Here is a 13694-nt window from a genome sequence, read left to right on the forward strand (position 1 = left end):
TCGTGATGGGTCGTAAGCACTTAGGTTAGGTTTCATTTTAGTATGTAGGCTTTGTTAAACCATATTACACGAGTCTCCATACTCGTTTGGTTTACGAACCCGCATACTATCCGATCCTTCCGATTTTGGTCCGGTATATTAATATAGCTACCTATTAGGTGCCGTTTGATATCCGTGATCTCTAGAATTATTTGGTTGTTATACAGGAACTACAAAGCAATCTCAGGTGAGTACATTGAACCCCGCATTTACTGTTTTCCAAACTGTTTTGGGGTGAAACACATGTGCCTACTTGTTACTTTCATGCTTTCCCTGTTTTCACATCATATACCTGCTATGTTCGTTAGTACATTATAGTACATGTTTTCATTACATTTCATGCTATGTATGCCCATTGTGTGCGTACTTAGTACATTGCTTTACATTACATTTCATGCTATGTATGCCCATTGTGTGCGTACTTAGTACATTGTTTCACATTGCATTTCATGCTATTTATGCCCATTGTGTGCATACTTAGTACAATTGTTTACATCACATGCCTTCATTTTGGTATAACATTTGGTTTGTTTAACATGGAACAATACATTCATTAACATTAGCTACGCCATTCGTTAGTAGGTAGTGGTACCATAGGAATTGACAACTCCCGTTCCTGAAATCCTGGGTTTGTTTGGATTGGAAGGAATGACCGAATTCGATATACATAACTTAGATAAACCTTTAATTTGTTTAAGGGTTTATCGCCACAGTCTTAAGGCTTGGATGTATGCATTTTCACAATACCGCATAAATGTTTGTATCAGTATAGTATGCATTGTTCCACAAAACATAACGTTGATTTAAACCATGTTTTACTTCAATACCGTGTTTTGTGCATTTTACATATGGTTTAGTTGATACATCTCACTTACCATACAAGATATATTTTGGGTACACATTACATGATCTACATTAAACATAAACATTTTGACATTGATATACATACTTGGTGGTTTACATTGAACATAGACATTTCGATATGGTTTACACAATAACACTTGACAATTGGTTTATACATGAACAATTTACATGGTGGTTGGTTTGGGTAAATGGTTTGAGTAACGTGGCGTATGTAATATGCTACAAACATGGTGGATACGCCCTTGGTACTTCCTATATATAAATGCTTGTATAATATTACATATCTTAGCGTTATCTAAATCATTTCAGTTTAGACATATTACATTTTACACAAATAACATATTCTTCACAAGACATTATTTTTACAAACAACTTATCTTATACAAACTCATTTTACTAGGTTATTCATTTAACCTTACACTTCATTTATACATATCATCTGGTCTTATCGTTTTTCATACGATTTACAAAACAAAACAAATTACAAGGTTCATGACTGACTGTTTTAATACATTTTCTTTAAACTCAAGTCATGAATCCCATTTTCACAAAGCCTATGTATCTCACAGGCATTTTTATGCTGACGTACCTACTTTCACATGTGTTTTCAGGAGCTATCGCTTAGGATGATGATTGTGACACTAGGGCGGACCTGTGCCTTAGAGACATAAAACGAAGATAGACTTAGCTTGAATATGTTATAAACACTTTATTTCCTGTTTTGAAACGATGTAACACTCGTGTTTAATAAATAAAATGTAACTGTGTATGCCATAGTTGTGAAACAATTAATTCTGTCCCAACACTCCCCGGCGTTTCCGCCGCGGTTGCATGTTATACGCGGCCGGGGTGTGACAAAACCGTTTCTAACGCGCTCGTTAGAAATAAAATGAATATATATATATATATATATATATATATATATATATATATATATATATATATATATATATATATATATATATATATATAGAAAAAGTACATCGTACACTACGGCTTAACATACTTCACGTACAACAACGTGCGTGATTTGTTCTATAACATGCGTGATTAATGTTTTCTATATGCGTGATTATTGTGTTTCAACATGCGTGATTTTGGATTTTTGAGTTGTAACGTGCGTAATTTTAAAATGAACGTGCGTAATTACCCGTCGTACGTGATGTACGTTAAGCTGTAATGTACGTTAACCTTCCTCTATATATATATATGTAACACCTCGTAAAATCACGTCCAATGATGTATTGACACGTGTAATAAACCCTAATGAAGTCAAGTGTTGGATTTAAGGGACTAATTTTTCGAAAAATCGAAAACTTTGGTTATGAAAGGACTGGAAGTGTTAGCATACCTAAAATAAGTTTCTAAATAACCTCTCACGATATTTATATTCACAAATGAGCCACTTGTCGATCGAGTGTAGCCATTTGCGGAATTAATTGAAAATTGCGCAATGAAGGGTTAAAAGCATCAACATGTTAATTCTTACCTTTGAGTGAACTTTTAACAAACTGGGAGCTTCATGATACTTGATTATACTCTCGGGAATGCCAAATAATGGCCGTCTAAGGTTTTTATGCCTATAAGTAAAGTTACACGCAACTTTGCAAGTTAGAGGGGCTAAAAGTGTCAATATGTTTAATTATACCTCTGAATGACCTTTTAGCAAACCTGAAGCATCGTGATGTTTAATAATACTCTCAAGAATGCCTAATATGGATTAGATGAGGCTTCAATGCTATTAAATGATGAAATCCGCAAGTTTGCGCAATAGAGGGACCTAAAGCGTCAACTTTTGAATCTACACCTTTTGGTGACCATTTAAATGATCGAGAGCGTAGAAATAATTAAACTCATGCTTAGTAATGCCCATTATGGGCCATGGAAGGCTTGGATATCATTAAACAACATTTCGTGCTACTTTGTGCGATTAAAGGACTATTTGCGTCAAACTGCAAAAGTATGTCGATTCGTATGGTATCGGACCTTCCGGATTATGTCCATGAGTTAAACATGCCCTAATTATCCTTTATGTAGCTTAGATATAGGCTTAGAGGTGTTTCGTGCGCAAAAATAAACTTTTAAGTCATGTAGGGACTAAAAGTGTCAAAAAGTGCACAAGTTTGCATTTTCGTGCATATCTCACATTCTGAATATACCCGGACACCCAAAATTTATGTAACCACTAAAATATTTTATTTTAGTGTTCGGCATGATAAAATTCCACTCTTCGCCTAATTTGGATCGTTTTTAGTGTCCGTTTGTGTCGTCGTAATTCGTCGAACAACATGACCATACGACCAAACGAACCGACATCTGGCACATTTTTGAGCATGTTTCATGTCCCCTATGTGTGGGCATCATGGTGGGGCCTTAAAATGAGGTTAACGGACCTTATACGCATCAGAAAAGCCATTTAACATAGTTCAGGGACTAAAACTGCATTTTGGAAATTTGTTGCTGATATGGACTATTAGGCGGGCCGCGTAGGCTGCCTGTGTTTCTTATGGGGGCCGTGTGAGTCCCCCAGACCTGTAAAACTGGTTTTTCATAATCAGCAGCTGGTTTCCGGTATTTCACATGGTTTTTCTTCATCCTATGGGCTGTTTTAGGCGCCCATAGATTGCCAAAACAGTGGGTATAAGGTGTACGGTCCAGATCAAGGCTCGATTATCGATGAATGATCTTAACGGTCTTGAAAAACCTATAAATACCATTCCCCACTTCATTCCTGTGACAACTCGTATTTTGAACTCATTTCTGTGTAACGTTACGTGATTTTGTGATTATGTTAATAGAATGATTATGTGATTATGTGATATGTGAATGTGTAAATGTTACTTGAAACCGATCGTACATGACCCACAACCGGACACAAACCCATTCGGTCCATGTTGTTGGACTCGAGACCATGGGGCAGCCCAAGTAAGGGTTCGGCCCACTTCCTTCTCATACGTATACACGCATACGCACACCATTAGGGTTTTACTCCCCACAATTCGCAATCAAGAACACACACACAAATACTAGACTATCTCTCTCTTTCTCGACTCGGAACCAAGGCAGCCGAACACCCCTTTCCATCGAAGCTTTTGGATTCGGATCATTCCTTTTCTCATCTCGGTTAGTAGTATGTTTACCGATTACGTGTTTAATATATATATGATTACGTGGTGATGTTGTTATTAATCGGATTACATGATCTAGAACTCTTGCTACATGATTGATTGTGTTCATAGTAATCGGCTGCATGTTAAAGAAATCGGATTGATTTCATGATGGACCGAATACTTGTTAATCAACTGTGGTGTTATGATAAGATTTAGGTTGCATGATAGTCAAATAATTCGGTTTATGCATGAATGATGATTTGATTGTTACTGTTCTTGATGATGATAGGAATGTTCTTGATTATCGATTAACTGCTGTTTGAATACGGAAATTATTGTGTTTGATTTGATTGGTGAAACTGCCAAGTTGTTAGCTGAAATTACGGAATGATTGTTACTGATTGGTTATGGAAATCTGTTACACCTTGTCTCGACCAGGGTTGCGAGTCGAGAACCTTTAGTCTCGACTCGAGACCACATTGCCGACACACAACAGCACAGACCGAGACCACGGTTGCGGGTCCGGTTGCGACTCGAGACCGTGTAGTCTCGACTAGGCCATGATGACTCGAGAACCCCTTTGTTGCGACTCGAGACCCCGAAACCAGTACACCTCGAGACCGACTAGTCTCGACTCGAAATCGTTAATCTCGACTCGAGACCGCGAACACTTGAACACTATTGGACTCTCACTGTTATGGGCCCAATTGATTGGGCCGGATACTTGGACTTCGTTATTTACGTAACTGTTCCTGCTAATGCTTATACGTGAATTGCCATGATTATACTTGGGTACAATACATGTAGAACCTACGTGCTATACATGAATACGAACCTGACTTGTATGATAACCATGCTAGGACGTGGTTGATCACCATATAGCTTACTTGAATTTTCTGTGTATCTGCCGAGCAAACCAAGGTGAGTTCACACAGCCAAGGCATGGGTTCCCAGGGTGGGAATGGGTTTGGATTATTTACTCGTACTTACTTAGCTTATGGAACTTAGTTATGGTCCTCGGGAGAGGAGGGGTTATTGATATGATACGACTAGACTAGTGATGCTCATAGAACTGATCTTCGCACACACGCCAGGGGTTGGCCGCGATATTATGACTAATCTTCGCACACATGCCTTAGAAGGCCGCGAACTATACTCTAAACTTCGCATACATGCCGGGTGGCCGCGATACATACATACCTAGTCTAGAATACTTGGGAACTTTCCCCAATCATCGCATACATGCCTAGTGGGCCGCGATATGAAATAATACGATACAAGACTTAATGAACGAACACAAGGCTTACTATACTATTACAATTACTGAACTGTTTACTGTGAACTCGCTCAACTAGTTGTTGACTCTCTGCTGCATGCCTTGCAGGACCTTAGGTACGTATGGAGCTTGCACAAGGAGGAGCAGGTCGTTGTGGGCACGGATCGTGAATGTTTCGTTAAACACTTTATAACATACTCACATTTTGAACACCTTTCATATTGGTGGTTGAATGGCATTTACTTTTACTTATTAATTACATGTTCAATATGATTGGTGGCTTGATCCTGGTCATGTCACGCCTCCAAGCGGTGGTACTCCGCGTGTGGATTTTGGGGGTGTGACAATTCCAACTTGCACCTCTTCCATTCTGATCTTGTTCTCTAATTCAAGGAGGATTCTAAGCTTGTTGGAAACCTCCATTCAGTCCTTTGGACCCTTCGTAAGTGTTCCTTCGTGCTTAGTTCTTTTGTTTGGCGTTTATAGCCGAAAAGTCAAACGTTTTCGATAAACGCTTTGAATTTTAAATGGTTGAGCCATTGTTCGCATAAAACATGGCTACGTGACCATAATTAGGTAGGTGTTAAACCCTCAAAAGGGCACCTCCTAATTACCACGTTTACTTAGTTAAATTGTTGGGTCAAAAAAAAGTCAAACGGGTTAGTTTTAAATAAAATTCATAAATATTAATATAAAAGCCATAAAATCAGTTTTCTCGCTTTAATAACTTGGAAAATATTAGTTGAACATGCCTAAGCATGATTCAACCCGACAATTCTAAGTATAGGCTTGGTTCGGAACTGAAAGTCGCAAAAGTTGACTTTTGCTTTGACCTTCAGTTCTGACCCGATTTAGCTTAGTTTAGATATGCCTTAGGATTCCTTTAGGACCATGTTATAGGTTAGTGTAACCCTCTGAGTTTATACAACTTGGATCCTTAGTTATCCTATTCATTTACATGTTTCCGTTAAATGCCTAAATATTGACTATTATGCCCTTTTGACCCTAAAACGAGAATTTTGAAAATGTGAGAGGACAATAATATTTATTACTGATTTATAAACTTGTCCTTAAAATTTGACATCAGTTTGAGGTCTAGATTAGGAGTTATGCTCATTAGCGTAAATAAAAAACTTTTTTTATTAATTAAACGGCACAATTAGCGTATATCCTATCTAGACCCAATTTTTGATACCAAACTTTTTACCTACTGATATAAAATAATATTTTGGGATTTTTAAAGATTTTTATTTATTTTTAGGCTGAGCATAACATAGGGTTCTAGCTTTAATTCGGTAATTGTCGGTTTTGCCCTTCTGGCCATAAAATGAGTTTTACATAACACTTTGATACCAAATTTTTTGCTACTGATTTTATATGATAAATAAGACATTTTAAGCTTTCTGGAATGATAAAATATTAGCTTTTCTTATAAAAACCGGAAATCGCATAAAATCGCCTTTTTACGCGATTTTAACGCATAATATAAGTTAAAACTATTTTTAACATATAAGTTTTGATACCTACTAATGCTTTAAGTAAATTTTCATAATTAAACAGTAGGCAAAAGTTTTAAACTCAGAATTCTAATTTTGACCTTTAAAGCTTATGTGAAATTACCAAAATGCCCCTTCGGTGCGTAGTTTGGTTATAATTAATAAATTTCACATATATGCAATACCATACTGATATAACTTATTAAAATAAGTATTTTTACTGATCATATTAAACCTGAAACTCAGATTTATATTTAAACCCTTTTTAAGCTTTAAAATGACCAAAATACCCCTATGGGGCATAAATTGGTTTTAAATTCGTTTTGGGCATAATTGAAGGTATCCTACTGATATCACAACATATTTAAGGCATATTAAATTAGGAAACATGTTCATGACTCTAGTGGTTACCCGTTACGCACTTTTCGCGTTCGGATCGGTTTATGTAACTAGTTTGCATAAATTAGCCGAAACGGGTCAACCCTTATCCTTTTTATCTCAAAATCCAGAATGTGTTTGGTTTACCCTTATTACACAAGTGTACAAGCTTGTCGGGTCTAAACTACATTCTAATCCGGTTCTCGCTTAATCATGCGTTTTGAACCGTATCATCCTTTAAAACTAATCGGTCTAAGCAGAGGCTTAATTAAGACCCGTTAGGAATCTAATAGGTTATTAAAAACCTTCATTCCAGATTTAGGAGCCCAGTAAAAGCTATGTGTACTTGCTGATTTGATATACGGCTGGGATTGAATTTATATTTAGCTCAGGTAAATACTTTTAACTTATTTTCCCTTATACGGGCTTGGGGTACGGTATATAAAATACCGCTTGGTCGGGCATTGAATTTTTGATCGTATGAAGGTTAATTTATTGAAATGACCCGTTCAAATTGTTTTGTTTGCTTAAAGCCTTAGGGGGGTTAATGACCATGTCCCGGATATCCTTGGCATCTTTCATAAGAAATGGCCACGACCTTAGCACGCGGGTGTAGGCGTACACCCGCCAGTGCATATATAAATAATATGGTATAAGCGCCGGTTACGAGAATAATTCACCGCGGGACTATACCATGTGGCGTGTCTATTAATCTTTAACCCGGTATTCAACCCGGGCTACTGAACGTATAACGAACATGTAATTCTTTTACAAGTTTATATATAAATAATTATCCCAAGTTATAAAAAGTTTTGTGCCATGTGCATTCAAATCAATTTTCTTAAACGTTTTCAAAATGAGTTAGTTAAATTGTATTTACTAGTGTAAACTGACGTATTTTCCCAAAAAGGCTAAGTGCAGGTACTAATCGTGTCACACCCTCAAAAATCCACAAGCGGAGTATCACCGCGAGGCGTGTGACTGACCAGGATCATACCACTAATCATACTGAACGATAAGCAAAATAAAGTAAAACCATCACAACCCAAACGTTTAGTGTCTATGAAAACGAAAACCCAAAACCAAATTTAAATGTTAGCGGAAGCATAAAGTTTAAAAACTCATTAAGCAATTTAGAAAATCATAAAGTTTAATAGTAGGAATCCAACAGTTGATTCCTAGCTACAACGTCCACTCCTCGTGCAAGCTCCAGCTATGTACCTAAAGACCTGCAAGGCATGTAACAACGAGTCAACAACAAAGTTGAGCGAGTTCACAGTTGGTTGTTCATTTTAAAGTTGTTCCAACATCCATAAGTTCTTTTGAAAACCAGTAGTTAATCAGTTCCTTGTTTCCCAAGCCATAACCAGTGGGGGCTACCCCATGTTGTAAACCACTAGACCGTTACCATATCGACAACTGACGAAAATAAGTTTTACCCTACGTCAATGTCTATCATCATTGACTGAGTGCCCAGATCCATTAGTACACGCCCGTCCTACCGGCACGGTGTGAGGCTTGTTAACCCTAATAGCAATATTAACTAATGACTCGCTCGCCATTGGCCAGACGATTAAGTCGATATAAAAATGAGGGACTTCATGATAGAGTTTTGTCTAGTAAGTTTTAAGGTTGTTGTCCTACCCAAGGAGGACGAACGTACGTATTCTACCCAAGGAGAATACGCAGGATTAATATTGGCATCCTACCCATGGAGGATGGCGGTACATATCCTACCCAAGGAGGATATGTAGGTTCCGTTTTAGTTCTTTAACCCCATTCCCAACCACCGGGAATCCCATGCCTTTAAAAGAGTGTGAACTCACCTTTGCTTTGCTCGGTAGATAAATCGTTTGTCCTAAGTCGGTCAACCACATCCTATTATGGTTACCACTTGTTAGGATGGTAAACAAGTAATCACGTATAAGATACACGTATTCATCACGTATTTGGCAAGTAGTGTACAAGTAACCATCATCTACTGATATACCGAACATGTGCATATTTACATATATTTTGCATAATAACAGTTAAACATAACTTGAAATGGACAGCGTATAGGTGTGCTGGCCACCATGGGAATACGGCCCATCATAGTGTGTGATTCATTAAGAATGTGTGGCACGCATGGGGGTGTGCGGCCTCCTCATGTGTGTGGCCATGTTGTGCAAAGTTGTACATCGTGCATTATGTGTTTGTATACTCAGAGTGTGCGACCAAACATTTTATCCAACCTGTATCTTTGTCATATTTTATCTTCAACACCAATTATAAATTGCTTCATTAACATTAACAAGTCAAGGGGCATACTTTTAATCAAATATAACTCATGCAAATTATAAACACTTAAGTTCAATACTCGTAAATAAATATGTGCACCGAAAACATATTCGAACCAATTTGTGCTCATCATAAAACATATTTTTATTCCTATTCTTACCAAATCAGTAAATTAACAAACTTACAAAATTTAATCATCTGAACATACACAAATCCTCAAATCAATTATCAATAATTCAAATGATAAATTAACTTATTTTGGTTATATGTTGTCACGTCCACTAAAACTAACATATAACTTTAATATAACAACATTTAAAATGAACATATAGTACCAATAATTTACAGATTGTGATATTTAAACATTTAACATAATCTACACATTTTAAAATCAGTAAGTAAATTAATTCATTAAATTTATAAGTAAATTTAGGGATAATTTTCGGCTATATGTCAATATGTATAACCGATTGGAATTTACACAATAAATAATTTTGCTACATGATGTCAGATTAACATACTCTAATTTACTTCTTATATACCATGTAAAAAAAAACACCAAAAAGTTACTAAAAAATTTCAACAAGTATTCAAGTCACTTGTAGCAAGTTCATACTTTATTCTATAAAAAAAATAAACCAACATATACCAAGTCAAGTATTACAACAAACGCACCTACTCAAAGATAAAATGCTAGTGACCAAGAAATGAAGAGGATCGAAAGGGGACATACGGGCATCCACAGCCGCTGGTCTGAGCCGGAGCAATAACCCGAACCAAGAATCTGACTCAAACCTTGACTTGACGGAACAAGGAAAATCGCTGCTGCCGCCATTCGCCAGCTCCGCCGTGACTGGCCGGGGTTCACTCGCCGGATAAATAGAAACGAGAGAGTGGGTGTGGGTATAACGGTATAAGAAGGGCGTGTGTGGCCGGGTGTTTGTCAAAGAACAACGAATCGGCCGCCAGCAAGCCTGCCGGCACCAGCTCCGATCACCGGTTCCGCAGAGAAAGAGGGGAGGTGAAAGAGAAACGGGTGTGCGTGTAGGAGAGGAGGAGGAGGGTGCGGCTGGGGTGTTGTGGGTGTTCACCGCCGGCAAAACGTGGCCGGAGCTCACCGGAGTGCGACTCCGGTGGCCGGACACGGGAGAGAAGGCAGAGGCGCATGTGTTGTGTGCGGCTGCACATTTGAAAACGGTCATGGGGGTTAGAACTTATAATTGGGTTTATATACTTGGGCAAGAAATTGGGCTTGGGCCCGAGTGTATGGATCCGTATAAAATTACATGTGTCTTATCTAACGAACTAGCCCATGTAATTATTATTAAATATAATGGAAATTATATATATATAAAGTGAATGTTCGGCTCGGGTTTGTTGTTTAAATGACACGTTCCTCCCGACGCGGTTATTATTATCTAATAAATAATAATAATACGTATTATATAATAATAGTAATAAAATACCCTTCTCTCGATGATCGAGATCGAGAGTACAGGTTGTCACATTCTCCCCATGTTACAGGAATTTCGTCCTCGAAATTTAAGCTAAGACATACGATTCGCTCCAGTTATAGATTCGTTGATAACCTATTGTCATACGTACATACACGTAGTTTACTAAAGTTCACAAAACGAACGTGTAAGCCACATAGCACATAACACCACATAACACGTAAATTCATGTAGTTCACATAACATTAAAATTCACATAATTTATACTCATTTTCACATAGCACCGAATTTCACATAGTTAATTATCCATTTGTACTACGATTCCTTGAGTGTTTGTGAAATTTTCGAGACACTTGGTTTACCTAAACTGAAATGAGATGTCCAAGTGAATACCTGAGTTAACGGGGTTTGTGCTTACACTATGAAGGCCGGGTGTCACATCATCCCCTAGTTGAAAGAATTTTTGTCCCGAAAATTTATTCTAAAACAATGGCTTGAAGTTTATTCTTAAACGACGGGTGATACGTGCGCATCATCTGGCCTTCTCGTTCTCGAGTAAACCCCCAGGCCACGACGTGAGTTCCAACGAACCCGATCTATAGGTAACTTACAACGCTTGGGGGGAGGGGTTATGATCTCACCAGGTTCCTTAACGAAGTGATAAAGTTTAGTTTAACAACTAACTATCGATGTTAAGCCAATATGTTTAAAAGTATTCCTCCAGGAATATTAGTTTGAAAGGTATTCCTCCCCAATCCAGGGATAGTAGTACTCTAATCCGGAAGTATAAGGCAGTCCTTATCCAGGGATAGTAGTGGTTCCCGACACCCGGTAATGTGTACTACTTCTAAGGACGTGCGTGTAGCCCTAAGCTAGGGGTACCATGTGGATTTCCCAAACCGGGGAATTAGTACGTTGTTCCAAACCAGGGACGTATGTTGATAGTAACAACTTGTTAACTCACTTTATGGTGCGTGTTGTATCAAAAGTCTTGTGTCGCCGACACGAACTGGTCTATAATGTCCGCATGTCCTGAGTGACTAGTACTAGGGCACGGTTGTTTCACATAAGGTTGAGTACCATCAATACGCTAAACGAAGTAAGTGTTGTTTCCAGTCGTGGACAAAATCGGTAGCAAATGCATGCAGCATGTCTTCAGTAGTTTGTTTGGTTCGACCACTAGTTCGTGAGTGTTAAGTAGTGCTCATGCATGATCGTGAGCCGAAAGATTTGTGCATACCTTGCCACAAATCTGACGTGGAATGTAAGTCATATCTAGAGACAATGGGAGTCGGGCGCCCTGCGCCTAGCAGCTACTTCCTTCAAGTAGATGTTTGCAAGATTTGAAAACTTGTGGGTTTCCTTGACCATGAGAAAACGTTCAGTTTTAGTCAGGTGATTACATCACTACTCATCTGATGCCATCTTTGAGTTTGAACCACTTACCCATGCCCCGCATGGACTTGGCTAAAAGGTTCTCTTCCTTCAATGCTTCAACCTGAGCATTGCGGATTTGGGTAGGAAGACTAGAGTGGATAGTAAGCCGTAAAGCACGTACATGCTTAGGGTTGGTTTCTTATGACTAAGGGTATCAGCCACAACGTTGACCTTGCCTGAATGATACTTAATTGCGCACTCGTAGTCGTTGAGGAGTTCGACCAATTGACGCTGTCGCATGTTCATCTCCTTCTGACCCAAAATATGCTGGAGACTCTTGTGATCGGTGTGGATGGTGCACTTGGTACCGTACAAGTAATGTCTCCACATCTTGAGTGTAACCACTACTGCTCCCAATTCCAAGTCATGGGTAGTGTAGTTCTTTTCGTGAGCCTTGAGTTGGCGTGATGCGTAAGTAATGACTTTATCACGTTGCATCAACACACAACTAAGTGTTTGAATTGAGGCATCACAATAAACAACGAAACCGTTTGTGTCTTCTAGTAACGAAAGAATGGGTGAACTACAGAGTTTCACCTTCAACTGCTTGAAACGCGGATTCCTGAGCAATCTTTCGAGTTAGCGCTGTGAGGGTTTGTGCATACGATCAAGAAAAGCGGGCTTCATGATGTCAAAAATCGCACGTTGGAAACTTAATGTAATGTTTTTGTGATGTAGGGGCTCCATGGTAAGGTGTAGGTATCGTTCGGATTCCTACTAGTTCTTGGAGTAGTCTTGGATATCGTCTAAGAGAACAAGTGGTATATCCGTCAAGGTAGGCTAAATTCGAATGTCATGACTGAGAATCTATATCGGTCGCACCGAGTTCCAAAGACAGTGCTAATGATATCATCATATCGGTGATATTCATGGCTCATTGCTCCTCGAGAAACGTTCGTAGAGAGTAACTCTTCCAAGCGAAAGTTCGTGGAGAATTTTGTTAGGATAAGGATCATGGGATTCGAGAAGTATATCGTGAATGGATGTGGAAACATGCAAAAAGGGTTGTCGCAATCGATGCGTAAGCGTTTAATAATCCATAGCAGGGGTTTACCTGTTGTCGAGGGTATAACTAGTCGTACACAAGTTGCATAAGGTTAAAATGAAGAACGCCATTTGCCGAATATAGGTGCCACATTGGTATATTAAGCATAACGAGAATTTACCAGGGAAAAATGGTTGTTGCACGAGTTTGTAGTGTTAAACTTCTGCCATAGTTGTCGAGCTCGCCTACGTGCAAAGGAGGAATGATTCACCTTGATCCATGAACCAAATTCAAAGGAGTTTCCTTAGGTCGTGTGAATGAATCTGAAATATGCCTGTGTAGTCAAGAGGTTTCAAAGAAAGGACACGAAAACAT

Source organism: Helianthus annuus, chromosome 12, assembly GCF_002127325.2.
Source record: "Helianthus annuus cultivar XRQ/B chromosome 12, HanXRQr2.0-SUNRISE, whole genome shotgun sequence".
NCBI lineage: Eukaryota > Viridiplantae > Streptophyta > Magnoliopsida > Asterales > Asteraceae > Helianthus > Helianthus annuus.